This window comes from Ambystoma mexicanum, chromosome 1q, assembly GCF_040938575.1.
Source record: "Ambystoma mexicanum isolate Mex_15411 chromosome 1q, UKY_AmexF1_1, whole genome shotgun sequence".
NCBI lineage: Eukaryota > Metazoa > Chordata > Amphibia > Caudata > Ambystomatidae > Ambystoma > Ambystoma mexicanum.
In genome coordinates, this window is record NC_090922.1 from 1,464,196,180 (window position 1) to 1,464,209,207 (window position 13,028).

Sequence of the window (13,028 nt, forward strand, 5' to 3'; positions counted from 1 at the left end):
GCGAGCCCTTTGCGAATGTCAGCCTGTCAGGCTCGGGGAATGACCTAGGGCGGCCTGTGAAGCCCTTGATGAGTGTCAACCAGTCAGGCTAGGGGACTGACCTAGGGCGGCCTGTGAAGCCCTTGATGAGTGTCAGCCTACCAGACTAGGGAGTGACCTAGGGCGGCCTGTGAAGCCCTTGATGAGTGTCAGCCTACCAGACTAGGGAGGGACCTAGGGCGGCCTGTGAAGCCCTTGATGAGTGTCAGCCTACCAGACTAGGGAGTGACCTAGGGCGGCCTGTGAAGCCCTTAATGAGTGTCAGACTGTCAGGCTAGGGGAATGTCCTAGGGCCGTCGGTGAAGCCCTGCTGTTACTTTGCCTCAGCATTATGTCAGAGCCCTTGATGAGTGTCAGCCTGTCAGGCTAGGGGAATAATACATTCTCTTGATAAAATGACTCTTGATAAAGGCATCGTTAGTAGAAGGGTCTGGCATCGATTTCATGGCGCTCCCTGGATCCAATATTCAGATTTCGCCTCCATCTGTGTCAATACGTTAACAGAAGCTCGCTACTTGCATCTTGCCAGAACTGCTAATTAAAATAATATGCTTTCTCTACTGTACTACTAACTAGTTCTTACCTCTGATCAGATAGCAATTAGAATCTTAAATTGTTCTCTGTTTTCAGTTTTCTGTAATTGTGATTCATAAGACAGCTGCGAAGATGTATTTCAACCATCAGTGATAAAAATGTATATACAACATAGTATCCATCTCCTGTTAAAACAATGCACTGTATGTGTCAAGTTAAATGCTAGGACTCGCCATGCAGACATGAAATGGCGGATTCCATAGGAGAATGAATATTCTCCTGTCACTGTAACAGTCTATCAATTCTTGTAGTGTTCAGCATCTAAATCTTACCTCAACAGTGCGTGGTCTCCGATTGATTCCTAAACCTGGTGATACCATCTTTGTTAATATTTTTTTTTAACTGATACACTGACCGGTGAGTACGAATATCCGGCATTCACCTCTATGGAATCCGCCATTTCATTTATGATGGCGACTCCTATAATTTCACTTGGGAAATGCTTGCATCGCTAAACAGCAGTAAAACAGACATGTATATATCGGTGCAATACACCCAAGTGTACCAAATTAACCAGTTGTGAACCACCACTCGGTATTTACGCCCATACCTTTACATAGGGTAACTCCCTGCCCCAGGCGTTGGGATCCCTTCCCGATCATCCCTCCTAATCTGAGGACTTCAATCCATAAACCACCCCCTCCTCCATTTCCACCATATCTCTCCCCACCCAATCTTAACCCAATTCCCACTTGGTAATCAGTGGGCCCCACAGCTTGTGAAATGTCCCCACATGGTCATTTACTATAGCCGTAAGCTTTTCCATCATATAGACGTCCCTACGTTTCTGTTCCCAGAACGCCTTATCTCGAGACCCTGGGTCTTCCACTTTTGCGCTACCGCTGTCCTACCTGCTCTTAACATCGCCTCCCATAATCTTAGGAATCTTTCCATTTCTCTATCCACCGGGGTTACTCCTAATAGATTCTGGATGGGGTCTAGGTCAAGCAGGACACCAGTTACCTCCTATATCCAGCTCAAAACCTCTGACCAAAAGATCTGTATCACCAGGCCTTTCCATCACATACGACAGAACGAGGCACGCTGATCACAAGCATGGGGACAGAAAGGGGAGGAGCCCAGAAACATCTTAGAGATACTGACTGGTCTCTATGCTATCCATGCAGGGCTTTAAAGTTGTGCTCCATAGTAGACGTAAACAACTTACCATGGAAGGTAATCCTAAAATCCTGGTTCATGTCTCCTCTGGTATTACCCTGCCGACCCAGTCCTCCCATTGTTGCTTGAAGTCCTGTCTATTTCCGACCTCAGCTATAATTATCGCTCTATATAGGCATGAGAGGACACCTCTCCGACCCTTTGCGGAAGCTAAGACCTCCTCGAATTGGGTCAATTCCCTAATTAAATTACTCTACCACCTCCTGTCTGTGAGCAACCCTCTTAATCTGACATATTCAAAGACAGACAGCAAATCCTTCCCGAAGACTTTAGACAAGGCTTCATATCCTATGAAGGTACACTCCAAAAATAACTGGCCTGCTCTCTCCTAGCCATTATCTGACCAAATCTGAGAATGCCGGAAACCCTGCTTAGCTAGATCTATTGGAGTCCCCCATAACGAGGAAAGTGGGGATGTCCAGGACGATAAATATGAGTTTGTCTTAGATTCTTTCCATTTGGATCATAAGACATCCATGGTTGGGTGCAATTGCAACATCTGGGGGATCACCCGTGGTGAAGACCACAGGAAGCTTCTTATTTTTTTTAAGTATGGGATGCAACATCCTCAAGAAAGGTCCGGTAGTTGCCCAGATCATCTCTTAGGTGTACCACCAACACCGGCATCTCTGCCCCCTTATAGTATAGGTCGGGAAAAGCAATACCCCCAACCCATGGGCAGTGTAATCATGAAATGATTAATTCTAGGGACATTATTTTGCCACACGAACCGGGAAAGGAGGGTCTTCAGCTCCCAAACAAATCTCTCTGGCACCACTGTGTGCAGGCTCGAAAAGAGATGAAGCAAATGAGGAAGAACATTCATATGCACAGAGATCACCCTCCCATACCATGTGATCAACCGGGGAGCTCATCTCACCAGATCCTTCTTCATTGTCTCCAGCATTGGGGTATAGTTGGACGAAAACAACGCAATCATTTCTCTTGGAAGCTGTATACCCAGGTATGAGATTCTCGCCCTCTCAACTCTCATCCTTCTAAAATTGACTCTATTGCCCAGACAAGAGCCCACCATCCGGGTTTGGATAATACAGGATTTATGTACGTTAATCTTAAACTCTGAAAACTGCCCAAAGATCGAAAACTGGGACATAAGCTCTGCGACTGATGAGTGCACATCTACTAGGTATCCCAGTATGTCGTCTGCAAATACTGACAGCTTGAAACATGTTTCTCCGCACTGAATACCCTTGATTGCCAGATTGGCACAGACGGCAATTGCGAGCGGTTCCAGGGACAGGCCATAAAGTAAGGGCGGAAGGGGGCAACCTTCCCCGTCCCTCAGGTTAATGGGTAGGTGTCAGTCAGAATCCCATTAACTAGTACTCGGGCCGTCGGTGAGCCAATGGTTATTTATGTGTGGTTCGAGTCTGTGCTTCTCCAGGACCTGCAACATGTAAGGCTACTCGACGTGATCAATTGCCTTTTCTGAGTCCAGTGAAACCACTGCAGCGTCAACAACCTCCCATGTGCCACGTGGATCTGATCAATGGCTTTTCTCATGTTGTCAGATCCCTGCCTTCTTTGTATAAAACCATCCTGGTTCCCATGGATCAGTGCTGGGAGAAATCTCACAAGCCTCCACCACAGGAGTTTAGCCAGTATCTTCACATCGGTATTGAGGAGAGATATGGGTCTATATGAGGAACACTTCACCGGATCCCTCCCTGGCTTATGGATAACCACAATGATGGCACTCATCATAGAATCCGTAAGGACATGGCTAGGTGAGGGGTCAGGAGTGACCTAAACATTTTAAAGAACTTAACTGAAAATCCATTGTTGCTCGGTGTAGTACCAGACTTCAATCGCCTAATCGTCAGGGCCATGTCTTCTGGGGAAATCAGGCTATCTATACTGTCTGCTGCGAGGTGTGACAGACCCAGCATCTGCAGAGCACAGAAGAACCGATATATTTGCGTCCCATCCCCAGAGTACTCTAGTGTGTATAGGGCCTCATATAATTTACAGAATTCATCCCCTATCCCTCCTGAGTCAAATAGGTCTTTCCTTTCTGGGCTTCTGATCTAATAAAGAGTTTTGATTTCCGTACTTCCCTCAATTTCCAGGCAAGTGTTCTGTCTGACCTGTCTCCCTTTGCATGGTATTTCTGCTCCAAAAATGTCAGCTTCTTTTCCGTGCAAGTACTTCAATTGTGATTTGTAAAGAAGCAGTTGCTCTGCCCGGTGGGGGTTCTGACCTCCAGCCCTACCACCCTCTGGCCATAGCTTCTCTATCTTCGATCAAAGGGCTACCTCTTCCCTTTCCCTTCCTCACTTCCTCTGTGCACCCAACCCAATCAGAACCCCTCTAATGGTAGACTTGAAGCACTCACACACAATACGGCATCTGGTCTCACCCCCATCATTAAACTCAAAATATTCCTTAATGTGGTTCAGAAGAGTTTGAGCTATCCCCTTGTCCTTCTGTAGCAGATAATTGCAGGTTCATCTCCTAATTGGTCTACAAGCCCATCCCTCACCAAAAACCACCCGGACAAGAACATGGTCCGACCACGGTACAAAGGTACGGTTGCAGAGTTGACAAACCCTTTCAGACTGGAATGTAGCAACAAGACTGTGGGCTACATTACACGGTAGGCGGTAAGGGTTAACGGTCACCGGTAAGGGTACCGGTGACCGTTAACCCTTACCGCCTTATTACGAGGTTCCTTTGCGGGTTGGTACTTTAAAGCCTGCTTTTAGCAGGCTATAAAAAACGAACCCGCAAAGGGACCTCGGTGCTAATTACGGTACCGCAGTTTGTGGTACCGTAATTAGTGCCTTCCCCATTCCCATTCCCAGAACAAAATCTGACCCTCATTGGGCCCATAAACCAACACAATTGTGATTCGATTACCCCTCAGAAAACCTTAGACTACAATGTACCACCCATTAAGTTCCAGAGGAGTTTGTCAACCATCAGCCAAGTCCAGCCGACACAACTATATCCACCCCTCTGTTCTTGACCTGGACCGAAGACTCGTATACCTCACTAATGTACCTAGACTTCAACCCCGGGGCATCCCCCATAGCCCAATGGTATTCCTGAAACAGGATCAAGTCCAGCTAAGCTCTTCTGAATTATCTAAGTACGAGTGATCACTTTGTGGGAGAGTTTAGACCTCAGGCATTGAGAGATCCCACTACCAAATCAATATCCGTGCGGGCAGTAGGATAGATCATACTTTCAGTAGGAGCCACACCTGAGCATCTGTCATTTCGCAAAACAGACCTTGCCTGCTGAGCAAATTGAACATTGAGATTTCCCATCTCTCTTGTCATACACAAATAATTCTCCCCCAACTCCAGGCAGGCACTCCAGCCGAGTTACCACCACTGGCTTTGGACCCCACAACCAAGAAAGCCCTTACCACCGGGTCATTCCCCTTACACTCATACTCAGAAGAACCCCCTTTCTCCACTTATCACATCCCCACCACAGCTCAGAGGAGCTACCAAACTCCACATTGATGGCCTATATCATAAGAACACTAGGCACACTCCCAAACCCCCATCAACGCAGCATCCCTCTACCTCGCCAACCCATGAAATTCTCATGGAAGCCTCCACATCAGGCCAATCAACAGAACGAGTAGCAAGAAAACCTCATACATTTCAAGAGTCACTCATCAGGGGGCTATTCATTTTGTAAACTTCCTGGAGCCTGGAACTCTATGCCGCCTGCACCCCTTAACCTTTTGAAAACCATCAGCCAGCAAGCACTCGTCTTCGCGTGGCTGCTCGGCCAGAGAACCCATACATTCACCCATGACCCTCTGGATATCATCCTGCATGATCAACTTAAACTTGTGACTTTCATACTCAAAAGAAATCAAAAAGGGTAATCCTTAACAATATCGGCTCCCTTTCTCATTGAGTCATCGGGTGAGGGGGGCACTCATTCATCACCTTGCCTGGGTAAAATCCAAAAGGTATTGAAAAATAGTGATCTTGGAGTCTCCGAGAGAAACCAGCCCCTCTTTCCTAGCCTTATCCAGGATCCTTGTTTTCTCTTCATAATAGTCAAAACGGCCAACACCGATCTTGGGTCTCTGCCCACTCCACCCGCACATTGGGCCCTGTCAATAGTAGGTTCAGCTGTAGTAGCAGCACCAAACAAACATTTAACAACATCATGTATGACCTGCTTAATTTCTCTCTCCGTTTCCCCCTCCTTTTCCTGGATCCCAAAGAAACTGAGGTTGTTTCGTCTTTCACGGTTCTCAAAATCATTAATTCTGAGTGTCAGCTCCTTCCTTTCAAGCTCCTTCCTTTCAAGTTCATAGAGCCACATATCAATGTGTTGTTCCATAGTGTCCAATAAGGTTTCATTATTTTCCAGGTTCTGCAATCTGTCGTCGATTTTGTCGACCCGTTTGCCCAATGTGTCCATTGTGAAGGCATAATGAGTCAAGACACGGACAACAAATTAAAAGTTCAAAATAAAAGATTTATTAACTTAAATGTCAGGATGGTTGAAAGCCTAACTTGCCGTATGCTAAGGTGGGATTTCCCTAGTTGAACAAAACTAAGGGAAGTCTGAGTCAGAAAATCAACTTAAAAGTCTGTCTGTGTCCAAAACCTATCCTTGCCCTCACTAAAAAGCTAAACAATGTGTAGGGATGTCAATCAATCAAAGAAATGGTGATCAAAACAAAGTTATGGGTTTCTTTTCAGCTCCCCTTCCCCAAGTTCAAAAAAGTTCAACAAAAGTCTCGAGATTACCTTTCCCAAGTTCAAGGCAACACGATTCCACACAATCCTCAGGGTTCCCTTCCCCAAGTTCAAGACAATGCAGTTCCACACAAAAGGGTCTTGAGAGTTCCGTTTTCAAGATAGCATTGAAGTTCATCAAGCCTCAGGGTTCCTGCCCCCAAGACTTTAAAGTAAGAGCTTTATGTTTGGCTCCAGTCTTTTAATATCCAACACAATTCCAGGTCAACTATACCCTCCTTCTGCATTGCATTAACAGTTCACTTACAGTGCTTCTACTTGCCTTTTTTCACAACGTATTTCACATTTACAATTGCAGCTCTCTGGTCTAGGCGCAGTTGTCAGACCACATGGTCCACCCGTCACAGTTTGTGCAACCGTGGGGTCCTAAGCTCTTGAGCCCACAGAGGTTCTTCTGTATCTGCCCCTGTGTACAGATTCATATTCACTTGATCTCTCCTGGTTGGCCACCTGGCTTTATGTGCAGTGTTACACTCGCCCGGCTTCTTCCTGGTTAGCCTCTTGGTTTTGCCATAATGTGTCACACACTCTATGCCTTGCTGCACTGTCTGTATTCATATGGTTCACTTTGTGCTGTTCCTTTGATTGCCCACCTTTCTGCTTTCACTCTTGTGCTCTTTTTTCATCTGTTGCGTTCAATTGGGCGTTTTCACTTTTAACTTTCATCAGCCCGTAGCTTAGCCCAAAAGTTCTCATTCAGTTCGGTATTCAATATGCATGATTTGACTTTTCCTCTGAATTTGTATTCAGCTGTGGTTTCCGGTTTATTTCAATCTGTATGTGTCATTTCATTTGGCATTCTATTTTCCTTCATACAGCACTTCTTTACTTATACGTAGCCCCTAGGAGCTTCCCCGTTGTGAGTGACATTCCCTTGCACTCACCGGTCCTCTGCTTTCCTCTACGGTTGCTATGTCGTTCTGCTTCAGCTGGCCTTTCCGGTCACTGTGAGCCCCGTTCACAATTTGGGTGCTTCTCTGCACATGCAAGCAGCTCCACTTCCTTTCTGCGGATGCTACTGTGGAATCTTTCCTTCATTCTGCGCATCTCCAGCTGCTCTCATACACAGAGGCTCCCATACCTGTGGTGGTATCCTTTCTTCATTCTCTGCAGCTCCAGCTGCTCTCATACACAGAGGCTCCCATACTGGTGGTGGCGTCCTTTCTTCATTGTCCGCAGCTCCAGCTGCTCTCATACACAGAGGCTCCCTCCTGTGGAAGTCTAGCGACCCAGCTTGCCCTGGGCCCCAGAGGTCTTCTGGGTCATCTGCCGGCATCCTTTGTACACCCATTGATGTCCTGAGAGATAACTCAGCAGAGGGAGATGCTAAGGCTCAACAAAGCCCCAGCATCCGTCAGAGCCAAGTGTCCTGTTCAAACCTTGGAGCGTCTGTAGACGCTGGTGGCATAGCTGACTGCTCCATCATACAATTGCCGTTGTAGGTTGAGCGGTCTAGTGTTTTTCGTGATGACCGCCACCTCGTACACCTACACTGCTGGCACTCTGCTCTGCGCGTTGCAAACTTGCTGTTGTTCGGGTCAGATGCTGTCCGTGTGTTTCTCCTTCGTCCCTCTTGGGTATCGCTTGCTTGGGCTTTGGCCTTCTGTTTGCACCTTCTCCCTCCTTTCTTACCATCTCTCTTGTTCCCTTTTGTCTTCCTGCTCCCTTCTTCCTGTTTCCAGACTGGTGATTCTCCCCCACTTCATCTGTACTTTGACTGTTGCTGTCTGACATTCCACCTTCCATCCGAGCACCGGCTCTGGTCAGCTGATGTTTAATTGCTTCTCCTGTACTAAGGCTTGCGGGAATCCAAGGATACAATTTGGAACACCATTGTTATCATCAAAGAAGTACCATCACTTACACTCAGGGGTTGTTATGCCATGAGTTTTTTTCCCTGTTGGCTTTGCAGAGTCCCTTCTGCTTGGTTTGTACTACAACCAAGCAAAGTGGCCTCCGGCAGAGCCCGCCCTTGTTTGTTTGTTTGTTTATTTTATTTGTATAGCGCTCCAAACCCAGGGGTAGAAGGGTGCTTAAGAATACGGTTACAGCGTTTGAGAAGCATCTTTGTGTTACATACTTCGTACAAACTTATAATACATACATATAAATGCAGTTATCAATAGCCCGTGGAGATCCGAAAGGAAGAATACGAAAGGCTCTCAGGTCCTGCCACCGATCACTCCCTTCCACGCAGGAGGACCTTCTGCTGACGTACCAAAGCAAATCGGAGGAGCAAGAGGCCCCCTAACTCCTGCAGACCGCAAGAAGAGAAGAGACCAGGCCCTTTGGATGTACTGTGGTTCAAATAAACATCTCCTACGGAACTGCCCGGAGGTACCCCCATGCTATCAGGGAAACAAACAACCCTGACCTTAAACAGGGCTAAGGACGGGAAGCGAATGAGAAGTCCCTGTAACAACACCCAGAAAGGATGTGAACAGGGGGAAAATCATCTCATGGTATTTCAAATGTCCCTAGCCATCGCAGACAGACCACCTATTGAAGTCCAGGCCATGTTGGATTGTGGAGCAGCTGGATATTTTATGGATGCGTCCTGGGCATAGGAAAGAGACATACCTCGACAAGACAAGAAGGAACACGTACCAGTTGAAGGGGTGGATGGCTCACCCTTTTTATCCAGGCTCATCACTCAAGGTACCCGTCCGATTCTTATGTCCATGTTTTATCATGAAGAAGAGATCTCATTAGACTTCATCCACACTGCTCATTTTCCTGTGATTCTAGGCATTCCATGGTTATGCAAGCATAACTCTCCAATAGACTGGACATTGAACACCATCCAATTTAAGTCCCAATACTGCTCTCCCACTTGTGTCCCTAAGGGTAGCATTGGCTCACAAACGGGGACTTATGCAGCCTTGTTGTCATCCATGGTTCTCTCCCTTCCACCTCACTACCTGACTTTTGAGGACGTCTTCGAGGATGTCACTCCCAGAGAATTGCCCCAACACCGTCCAGAGGACTGCTCCATCGATCTGCTCCTTGATACCATCGTACCCTTTGGCAGAACGTTTTCCTTGTCCTTACCCGAGAAGAAGGCTCTTTGCGAATATTTGGACTGCAATCTCTTGCATGGGTTACTTTGGGAACCCGAGTCTGCCGCAGGAGTGTCTTTGTTCTACATCCCAAAGAAAGACTCTAAAGAGCTAAGATCCTGTATCGACTACCGTGGCCTCAACACCATAACCATCTGAGACCGATATCCCATGCCCCTTATAAAGGACATTCTGGAAGCAGTCACAGGAGCAAGCTTTTTACCAAAATTGATCCAAGAGGGGCCAATCATCTCCTGCACATTAGATGTGTGGATGAATGGAGGACTGCATTTAGGATGTCCCTCGGTCATTACGAGTATCAGGTGATGCCATTCGGGTTAGTCAACGCCCCAGCAGTCTTCCAGAGATTTATGGACAAGATCCTCGCCGACCTCGTGTTTTGCTCTGTCGTGGTGTACCTAAACGATATATTGGTATAATCCTCTTGCCTGGAAGAACATAGACAACATGTCATGGAAGTCTTGCTTCGCCTTCGTCAACATCACTTACTGGTCAAGCCAGAGAAATGAGAAATGCCTTTTCAAAGCCTCCTCACTCTCCTACTTAGGATTCATCCATACCGAGGAGGGGGTACAAATGGATCCCAAGAAGACCAATGTGATCATTCAGTGTTTTTTGGGGCTATCAAACTTTTATCGAAAATTCATATGTAATTCTTCAGAGATTATTCTATGCATCACAGACCTGCTGATGAAGGGTGTGCGATTCATTTGGAGCAACGAGACTAAAACCGAATTTCAAGAACTAAAGTCATCCTTTTGTTCCGCCCCGGTTCTCTTGCAGCTAAATCAGGCAACTCCTTTTATGGTTGGGGTGGAGGCATCCGGAAATGCCTTGAGAGCCGCGCTCCTACAAGCTGGAGACTATGGATTGGAACACCCAGTGGTTTACTATTCCCGCACACTCACACCAAGTAAGAGGAATTATTCTGTCCTAGAAAAGGAACTGCTTGCCATTCGTCAGGCTTGTGTGGAATGGCGTCACCTTCTATAGGGGACCTCTTAATGTCCACTGAAAATCTATTAATTGCTCTTTGACAGCAGGGTGCTAATGTTGGGAAAAACCTGAAATAAAAGCAACAGGGTGCTAACAATGCTGCCAGAGACTACAAGAGGGACTGATAGCCTGAGGGCTCCAGCAAAAGCAGCCTGTAACATGCGCGTGTTGCATGTTTAATGTCTGAATTAAAGGAGTTTGTTTCTGTGGGATAAGACTGACAATATGGGGCAGCTGCTCAGACCCCCAGAGCAATAGGGACCCTTTTCAAATGAAATGTTGCAGAACAATTGCTTGATAACATTATGTGCTTGATAACCTGTAATGTTATGTAATTGTGATTTGTACAGGCCACAGCTGCATTTGCATTGCCTCCAGGTGCCCTGGTGGGTCTGAAAGGGAGCGGGTCGGTTCGTTTAGATGGGGCCGAGTGAAAATGTAAGGCACTGTTGTGCCTATGCGTGCGAACCGGATGCACCCTGAGCTGCACGTGCGGGTCTGTTTCTAGGCATCCATTGTCGAGAGCATAGAGGCATCTGTGTCCAAAGGGGAGCCTTGTGTGCTCGTGGTTCTAGGATGCGTTGGCCAGGACTGTGATATGTAAGTTACCAGAAGAGGTGTAGTGTTATGCTGTTTGATCTAGAATGTCATTTCTACGTAAAAATAACGTAACCGGAAAATATCCTGAATATATAATGAAGAGTGAATATATAATGAAGAGGAGGGCACCACCTTAATGGTAAGATAGTGATAGACCTACGGATAAAGGAATGTGGCCATTTTAAATGGAGTGACAGCATCTTTCAAGGGTGTTGCACCTGAGCACAGGGGTGTACGAGACCCATAAAATATGGGGTGGACAAGGGACACCCTGGGGCATTTGTTTTTTTAAATGTATTTGTTGTGTTTTAGTCAAAGATCGCGACTTTTCACAAAATTAAAATAGCAGTACCTATTAAATGACATATATCATCACTGTATAAAACAAGAGATAAGAAGAAAAGAAAACAGAATAAAATTAAGAAAAAGAAAAGCAGTTCAGAGTATAAAATCCTCCCAGCGATGGACCTTTAGAGAGATCTTTTATAATACTCTCACCTCGCTTTATGTGCAGATGCTTTATAGAGTTTCACCAACCCTTCCTATCCTATTCCACTTGAACCCTCAATGATGGAACATGAGTGTCCCCCTTTACAGCAGTATATGGGCTGCAATCATACCTCGGCACCAAGGTATTCACTGGATTTACATGGATAGCGGAACAAGTGCTGTTTTGAATCTCATGGCTCTGATTTATTTTTTTCTGGGTCACCCAGATGGCTTATGGTGGCCTCTATTAAAACTTGTCTACAACTCATTCAGCTGGTGGTGGGTACCAAAAATGCAGTTGCATCCCCATTTTAAAACAAGTTTTGGTAATGCCATCCGTGTGGGCTTTAAAGTAGGCAGGGAAAAGGCCCTTGCCAAGCACCGCCATAGTGGTATTAGGTACCCACTGATGGTAGCAGCTGCAAAATTGTGCAAGTACCTGAACATTTAATAGCGGTGCCTGGCAAATGCCCAATACATATAGACAAACAAACACTTGCCATTGCTGGTTTTTAGCAGGACTTCAGTGAAGGAAATGCATAGTGCTAATAGAGTGATTGATTGATTTTTGATTGACTGATTGTTTATTTGTATAGCGCCTATGCACAATGTGTTTCAAAGCGCTTCAATGGGGAGGAGGGAGCATGGGAGAAATACAGTTACATTCTTACAGGTCCTTGAAACAATTAAGAATGTGAAGAATAACTATAATAATCAGCCTGACGACATTTCAGATAGTGCAAGTGCAATGAGCAATTAAGGAGAAAAGGAGTGGATGAAGGCATCCCTGGATAAGACATTTGTATTACACCAGTAGTATGTTCCCAGCTCTAATTAAGTTAGTCACTACAAAGGGCTGTATAGTAAACATCCCTAAATCAGTGGCGTTATCTAAACCAGACTGGCACTTTACGTGCCCTTTATAGATCATTCTAGTGTTTTTTTTAAAGAAATAGGTTATGGCATAAAATGAGTCTGCGGTCCGCATGGCATCCATCCACCAAAAACCCATGAAAGTTGCTAAGATAGCCTAAATAACATGATGCTGTGTCGCAAGGCAAGATGCCACGCGCCCTGGCACCAGCTCCCACTACAGGACAGGTCAGAGGTGAATATATTCCTCATTTAATTGTTAGTCCTGACTTTAGACCTAGGCTGCAGGTAGGATTGAGTGAAAAGAGAGTTGATGCAGGAACAGCCTGCTGTGACTGTCTCTTCCTGGAGAGGAACCAGCCAGGAGCGCAGATGACACTGGGGTAGTGGGAGAGCGCCAAGCCCGAGCTCCCCCGTTCCC